We start from the raw sequence: 7,549 nt of genomic DNA, 5'->3' as shown, positions 1-7,549 counted from the left end.
ACATTTAAATCAGTAGACTTTAATTAAAGTGGACTTTCCACCATAATGTGGGAGTAGACCTCATTCAACCAGTTGAAGACTTCATGAACAAAGACAGGCTGCCCAAGGAAAAAGGAATTCTGCTATTGATTCTGTTTTTCTGGAGGACTGTGATTAATATAACTGATAACTCCAACATATATCTGTCTGGTCTTGTTTTTGGCATAGTGTCCAGTCCAATTGTCTAATAGTCATTTTCACTTGGAGCAATGGCTATTATTTTAGATACAGCTTATAAAGACCTAAACTCAAGCAATTGTTTAGCACTTACCTAGCATGAAATGCATTTAATAAAGAAGAATAGACATACAGTACTTGCTATCAAATTAAGATGAAGGAATATAATCAAGTCGACTGGATGCTACATTAAGTGTTAATGGACTGAATTTTCCCATAAAAAGACAGACTAAGAAATTAGGCTAATAAAGTAAGATGAAGCTATATGTAGTCTCTAATAAACATACATATTACCAGTTAAGCATCCCATATCCAAAATGCTTGGGACTATAAGTGTTTCTGATTTCAGATTTTTAAAGAAAATATTTGCATTGTATACTTACTGGTTGAGCATCCCTTATCCAAAAATCTAAAATCCAAAATGCTCCAGTGAGTACTGGATCATGTCAGTACTCAAAAAGTTTCAGATTTTGGAACATTTCGGATTTCAGATTTTCAGATTAGGGATATTCAATCTGTACTAATCAGAAAAGTTGATAATAAATAGTAAAATATACCTGACAATTGCAAAAAAAAAAAAAACTATAGCAAAGTTAGTAAACACTAAACCGAATAAAGAGATCATTTGGGAATGCTAAAGACATAAATTATGAAGAAGGTGTGATCATCCTAAATTTGTTTGCAACAAACAACAAAGCAACTAAAAAACTGTAAAGCAAAAATTCTTTGGAATTTTTTTATTTTGGAACAAAATAAAAATACAATTACTCAGAGAATTTATTATAGTTTGTTCAGAACTAAACAACTCTAAAAAGTAAACTAAGGCTGGGCGCAGTGGCTTATGCCTGTAATCCCAGCACTTTGGGAGGTGGAGGCCAGAGGATTGCCTCAGCACAGGAGTTCGAGACCTGCCTGGGCAACTTGGCGAGACATCATCTCTACAATAAATCAAAAATGAGCCGGGCGGGGTAGCACGCGCCTGTAGTTCCAGCTACTTGGAAGGCTGAGGCAGAAAGATTGCCTAAGTCCACAGCAGGTCGAGGCTGTGGTGGCTGTGAGTGTGCCACCGCACTCCAGCCTGGGTGACGGGGTGAGACTCCAACTTAAAAAAAATTTTAAAAAACCCCAAATTTCCAGACATCAGAATCATGAACCAAATAAACCTTTTTTTCTCTATAAATTACATAGCCTCAGGTATTCTTCTCTAGCAACACAAAATAGATAAAGACAGGAAAGGTATTGGGTTTTGTACTTTTTACATAATGCCCAGTGCCAAGTTCAGAATGTAGGTCCATAATAAATAACCACCGACTGATCAAATTAATCCAAGAACACACCTGCAGGAAGAAAGATGAATGCATGGCAAAGAAGTGAGCTTGGTAAGGACAGGAAGGACAATTTAGACATTTGTAATGAGTTCAGCATCTATGTACTGGACTGAAGCACATTGGTCTTTTGTATACTCCTCAATAGTGAATATTTCCATCTAATTTGATGACAATTTCTCTAGGTTTTTCTGATTACCATTCTCCAGGTGTCTCCTACCACTATATAACAATACTTTGGTTCTTGCATCCCCTTACATTCCCACCTCCACCAGGCACTCCTTAGCAGGTTTTCCAGAAGAATCTTATTTTGATATTCTGCAGAGTTCTTCTTAATATAACACTGTTCTCAAGATATGTTCTCTTGTTCTTCCACAACACTAATTAAAATGAAAGCTAACACTGAGGTTGGTGGCACCCAATTAAACATGGATCAAAAGCCATGTGTTATGAATGATCCCCCTTTAGGATTTGATTTCTCTTTTTCTGCATGTTGTACGAGTAACTTCGACTCTTCTAAGTCAATTTTGCAAGTAAAACCGCAAGCCCTGAATTTAATCTTTTCATTCATTCAGTCCCTGCTACAAGAGGTCCTACTACCCCGTGGTTCAAATCTAAGATGTACTTTATAATTTTGCTTTTGTTTTTCATCATATTGAAATTTAGATACTATTGTTTCTGATCACTAGTCAAATGCTGATTTCCCTTAGACATATCAAAGGTTATTTGGAATTTCTCTGAGGACAAGGAATGTTTTTATCCTGATTCTTTCAATCTTATCATATTCCTTGCTCATATGCCTCTAGTATTTCAATAAACACACACTCATACATATAATAATAAACATTCTTCAGATATGACTTAGGACTCTGTTATGCCATCACGGTCCTCCCATCTGCAAGTGCTGCCCTGGCAATAGCACCATTTTCTCAATTTCCATCTTTCTCTCTATATCGCCATGGCCTACACTATTCCTTCTTCCCCAAATAATTAAAGGCAGATCCAACCAGAAAGCTGACACATCAGCCACGCTGGGATCACCACTAAATCTCATCCAGACTTACTGCCACTGAGCGGACTGGTCCCCCAGTCCAGTCCTCCTTCATTTCCTCAGCATGGCAGAATGTCTTCTGTTCCAAAACCCATCAGAGAGGCAGTATGATCTACAGGTTAAGGGCAAGAGCCCCGCAGCCAGATAAAAGGATTAAAATATCTGCACTGCCACTTACTTGTTGTGTCACCTAGAATGAGACTGAATTGCCTTTTGCCTCCATTTCCCATTCTGGTTAATTAAGTTAATAGTAGTGTCTACCCAATAGGGGTTGAGCATCCCTAACCCAAAAATTCAAAACCTGAAATGCTTCAAAATCTGAGATTTTTCGAGTGCCAACATAACATGCAAGGGTCATGCTCAAAGGAAGTGCTCACTGGAGCATTTTGAATTTTGAATGTTCAAATTAGGGATGCTCAGCCAATAAGTATAGAATGCAAATATTCCAGAATACAAAAACTCTGAAATCCAAAATACTTCTGGTCCCAGGCATGTCAGATAAGGGATACACAACCTATAATATGGGTAAACAGTAATACTGTCACAATTTTAGCAGATGGCAATAAGATGATCTTCTTATAGTCTTTTCCACTTTTTCACCATCATAAATAGTTGTGGAGAAAATAGTGCTAAAGAGATGCTGAGCATTTAAATGACTTTCTCCATGTTCTTGGAAGTTTGTGCAAGGCTATTTTTTCCCATTTCCTGTTGTGGTTGATTAGCACACATTGTGCTAGATTTCTTAATTGGCAAGAAGTTGTTTCCTTCTCCCTTAAAGTTTAGGCAAGAAATTGGTCTGTAAACTCATATTCAGCTATTAGTCCAAATGGCTAAATGGTTTCTCCTGTTAAGCATGGCTGTTCTTCCGTCATTTTCCACTTTGGATTTGAGTCAATGAATAGCTCTAAAGAGGAATTATTGGCCAAGACTATTTCCTTTACCATCATTTATCAACATTTTAGTTATGTATGTATTTATTTAAAAAACATGTCTAAGGTCGGGCACGGTGGCTCAAGCCTGTAATCCCAGCACTTTGGGAGGCAGAGATGAGAGGATTGCCTGTGCCCAGAGGTTCGAGACCAGCATGGGCAACTTGACAAGACCTCATCTCTACAATAAAATTTTTTAAAAAGTAGCCAGGCATGGTGGCACATGCCTGTAGTTCCAGTTACTTGGAAGACTGAGGCGGAAGGATCGCCTGAGCCTAGTAGGTTGAGGCTGTGGTGACCATGAGTATGCCACTGCACTCCAGACTGGGTGACAGAGTGAGACTTCAACTAAAAAAATAAAATAAAATAAAATAAAAACCATGTCTAGTTTTTTTAAATCTACACCTTCTACATTAACCTTTTCCCTAGACCTTCACCATCGCCTAACTGAACAGTCTATGGGATTGGTGCATCTTTAATTCCAATTAACCTCCTTTCCATCCTTTGCTGGCAGCAGGTATATCTGTAAATATAGATATATATGCAAGGAGGGGACCCAGAAAATACTGAAATTATGTTTGGAAGGGCGGGCCCCTCGTAATACAGGCTTCCCCTGCTAGGTTAGTGTTCTAGGAACCCATCAGTATCAGTGTACCAGCTAGCATTGTTGTGAGAGCCTGTATTCCGCTTCAGTGAATTTTTTTTGGAGATTCTTTCAACACGTTTGCCCATTTCATGATGTGTCATTTACAAGTGCGCCTGCTCACGCTGCACTGAGTGTTCAGCAGTTTTTGACCAAAACAGTATGAACCCCGTGCCCCACCCTTTTTATTCACCTGATTTTGCCTCAAATATCTTCTCTTTGTTTCCCAGAGGAAAAAAGTCCTCAAAGGGAAATGTTTTTCTGATGTGGAAGAGGTGAAACAAGAAACAGCAGAAGCACTCAAAGGCATCGACATTGACGAGTTCAAAAACTGTTCTGAGCAGTGGAAAAAGCATCTTGGTAGGTATATTTCATCACACAGAGAGTACTTTGAAGGTGACCGAAGTTTAAACATGTAAGGATAAATACACAATTTTTTAAGAAACAAATTCCGGGTTTTTTTGGGTCTCCCTTCGTATGAGAATTTCGAACACAAACACATATATATCTGTTGATCAGGGGTAAGACAAGTACTATATACAAAACTGATTAATTTGGAGTTTTTATACATAATGTAGGGAATACATGTATTTCCCAAAGTATAAACCGATACCCTGAGATCTACAACATGCAGAGTGATAGGAGCTCTACTGTGATTCAATTAAGTTCATCAAAAAGATGTGATTGCATAACTATAAATATATACTAATATATTTATATTACATATAAATGTGATTGATGTTATTGTACAGATAATGTGTTTGAATAAAAAAGTTGATGAAACAATTACATTTGAGAGAGTTATAAAAGAAAATGAGGCAGAAGGATTTTATTCTTGAGCTAGATTTCATAGTCAAAATCTAAATAAACAAATATTCCAACAGGTACTAGTACTGAGATGCTACAATAAAGTGAAGCGATATACTCTACTTCTGGGTCAATGTATTTAGAAGCCTATACAGACCCCATCAGTTTTCACCGTCTCCATCATGGTGACTAGAAATCTGTGTGCTGAAATGGCATCATTGCAAGATAGAAGTAGCTAGAATTTCCAAATCATTGCAAGAACAGTTCCTTTTGGGAGTTGCTTAAGCAACAGACTTTGTGTGTGAGAGAAATAAAATGTTTCCCAGCCAGGTGCAATGGCTCACTCCTGTAAACCCAGCACTTGGCGAGGCTGAGGCAACAAGATCTCTTGAGCCCAGGAGGTCAACTCACTAGGTTGCCTGGGCAACCCAGTGAGACCTTGCCTCTACAAAAAATTCAAAAATTAGCCTGGTGTAGTAGCATGTACCTTCAGTCTCAGCTACATGGGAGGTTGAGGTGGAGAGACAGTCTGAGCTCAGGAGGTTGAGGCTGCAGTGAGCCATGACCGTGCCACTGCACTCCAGCTTGGGAGACAGTATGAGACCCCGACTCAAAAAACAAAACAAAAAATGGTTTATGTCATTTCACAAAATGCCACAAATAAATTCCAGGGCTTATTTGTTATGCAGCATAATCTAGACAATCCTGAGCAGTACATCAGTTTTAGGTGTATTTCTCCTATTAGCACCTTTTAATAAAAAACTTATATTTGATATGGGGGCCAACTGGCTACTGAAATTCAGTATGCGATAGGGAGAAGTCAGCAGAGGTAGCCTACATCATCCGCTCTGGATCTTGACATCAAATGCCCTTTCCACAAAAAATACCAGGGGTATCAAAAAAATGTATATACATTTAAAGCAATGTTACCCATGTATTACTGTTCAAAATCGAATTGAATTACAGTAGCAATGTGTAGTATGACGTTCACGCAAAAGCAGGCATTAATCAAATGAATGCTAGCATCACCATGGGACGGGCAGGATAGTCAAAGAAAATGACGGAAGTGCGGTTGTCATTCAAGGAGCACAAGACCATTTTGAAGTGGTATTTGAAATTCGAGAACCTTGTGGAAGCACAACAATGGAGGCATGAGTATGCAACAGAACCTCCACACCTAACAGTTGCATGCATTCATGGTAAGTCTGAGTCGCATGGTACTGTGTGTGATGTGCACAAGGGAAGATCCAAAAGGCCTCCCGCAGCGACAAGTCATCATCAGAAGTGTCCGTACGCTGACAGTAACACTTTGAGTACCTCTTGTAATTGCAGCAGTCAAACGCGACTTGTATTCATCTTTTGCTATTGGAATATATTGAGTATTACAATTTTAATATTTTTTTCCTTTCTTAAAATGTGCATACATTCTTTTGGCACCCTGTGCGTATGTTACTTGCTTTGCCCTGAATACATGTCACCCTCATTCTTTGATTTGTGGCATTCCATGTCTGTGCGGCTCACAGAGAGCTTGCTGTGACTGGAAGTGTTGTGATCTGGTAATCACCGCCTCTGCTTTTCATCTGGAAAGTGTCCTCTATTTGAAGGTAAGGCTAAGAACACAGGAAGTGTTGGTAGCATATGTTCCTTCTCTGGCCGTCTTTTTCACTTCTATACTCTGTATTTACTGGGTCTCCGCAAAGACACTCGTGGTCTCACAAAGCTACTGCACGGGTCTTGACTGTTTCCTTGTTTCGCTCAAGATGAAGATGTTTTTGTTTCCCTCTCCATTTTTAGTACTTTTCATTATTTTCAATGAGTATTGAGGGAACAGAAAAAAATGCCTTTATTCTACCAACTTTAAGTAGCGTTTGCTTCTTGAGACCTGCTCTTCTGATTCAAAGGCAATTAAGACTTTTCTTGTTTGTCTTTAACTTTCCGTGATTACTGACAAAACCAAGTATACCTCCTCTGGAAAGGAGAAACCAATCAAAGGAACAGATAATGCTGAAACGGAACCCAGTTCCTGATTTCATAGAACAACTCTTCGTCATTGCTTTAAAAGAGTGCGATGAGCTGGGCGCGGTGGCTCAAGCCTGTAATCCCAGCACTTTGGGAGGCAGAGACGAGAGGATTGCCTGAGTCCAGGGCTTCGAGACCAGCCTAGGCAACTAGGTGAGACCTCGTCTCTATAATAAATCAAAAAAATTAGCCAGGCGTGGTGATGTGCACCTGTGGTTCCAGCTACTTGGAAGGCTGAGTCCAGCAGGTCGAGGCTGCAGTGGCTGTGAGCATGCCACTGCACTTCAGCCTGGGCACTCCAGCCTGAGCAACAGAGTGAGACTTCTAATCAAAAAAAAAAAGAGGGCAATGAACTACAACTTTGGGGGTTTATGAATAAACAAACTGAGAGATATTTTCCCCTCATTTTTACAATGGTCAGCATAGTTACATTTCAGCATCAGATACTCTATATGTGGTAGAGAAGGGAGAAGTGGTGCCCAACTAGCCAGGCACTAAGGAAAGAACTCTGGCCGGGCTCGGTGGCTCAGCCTGTAATCCTGCACGTTTGGGAGGCTGA

This window comes from Carlito syrichta, unplaced genomic scaffold (genome assembly GCF_000164805.1).
Source record: "Carlito syrichta isolate Samal-C Ts95f unplaced genomic scaffold, Tarsius_syrichta-2.0.1 Scaffold287858, whole genome shotgun sequence".
Taxonomy (NCBI): Eukaryota; Metazoa; Chordata; class Mammalia; order Primates; family Tarsiidae; genus Carlito; species Carlito syrichta.
The sequence above is the reverse complement of the archived record's forward strand: the minus strand, read 5'-3'. Positions refer to the sequence as shown.